General features: G+C 40.5%; 1 pseudogene; it reads left to right on the top strand.

Annotated features, from left to right (window-relative positions):
- The window catches only part of LOC107717918 (sodium/potassium-transporting ATPase subunit alpha-1-like), a 29,443-nt pseudogene that overhangs the window by 20,563 nt on the left and 7,964 nt on the right, over positions 1 to 916 (top strand).

The raw sequence follows: 916 nt of genomic DNA, 5'->3' as shown, positions 1-916 counted from the left end.
CATCTCATGACTAAGTGCAGACGCGATGTAAATAAGAGATTAATTGTGCAGTTTAGAGAGCTTCATTGATTATAAAGGAACTTTGTAAGATCGCGACGAACGAAGATGAGTGACGATTTTTAGTGATAAAGGGAGAGCGCTTTGCGCACTTTCTAGGGTATAATCCATTATTTGTATGAAACTTTCGTTTTTCCCTGTTTGCTGGGAATACCCTCAATGTGTTTTTGCAGCGTTGAGCAATGTAACCAATCACAGACATATCTGTTGATTTCTTAAACGCAATGGCCAATCAGAAACGTTTTGTCAGAATTCACTCACGGCTGAAAGCGCCACAGTTTTGCACGCTCGTGAATCATCTCATGACTTAGTGCAGACGTGATGTAAGAGATTGTGCAGTTTAGAGAGCTTCATTGATTATAAAGGAACTTTGTAAGATCGCGACGAACGAAGATGAGTGACGATTTTTAGTGATAAAGGGAGAGCGCTTTGCGCACTTTCTAGGGTATAATCCATTATTTGTATGAAACTTTCGTTTTTCCGACACATAGGCTACACCCTGCAAAGTTTCGGGAATGACATCCGCATATTTATGCGGGATTCACTCTCGAAATAGCAGTGATTGGCAATGGACGGAACATTAAAATATGTTGATTTAATTCTGGAACCGGTCCTGGCCAAACCTCCACAGACAGCGCACGTCCCGAGCGAGATCTAATTCACGGACCAAAAGCGTTTGTAAACATTATTCATATCGGGACATATCAACCAGTAATTTCATTTCATTTCCAGCAACGGACGGTAGAAAGTTCAGCAATGAATGGTATGTGATTTATGACAGAATATAGTCCCACAACTGATCGTTTATTTTTTTTCCTCGCCTTTGGTAACAACGATTCAAAACATTTCAAGTGACACG

Source organism: Sinocyclocheilus rhinocerous, unplaced genomic scaffold (assembly GCF_001515625.1).
Source record: "Sinocyclocheilus rhinocerous isolate Xijiao unplaced genomic scaffold, SAMN03320098_v1.1 scaffold3621, whole genome shotgun sequence".
Taxonomy (NCBI): domain Eukaryota; kingdom Metazoa; phylum Chordata; class Actinopteri; order Cypriniformes; family Cyprinidae; genus Sinocyclocheilus; species Sinocyclocheilus rhinocerous.
The sequence above is the reverse complement of the archived record's forward strand: the minus strand, read 5'-3'. Positions and strand labels throughout refer to the sequence as shown.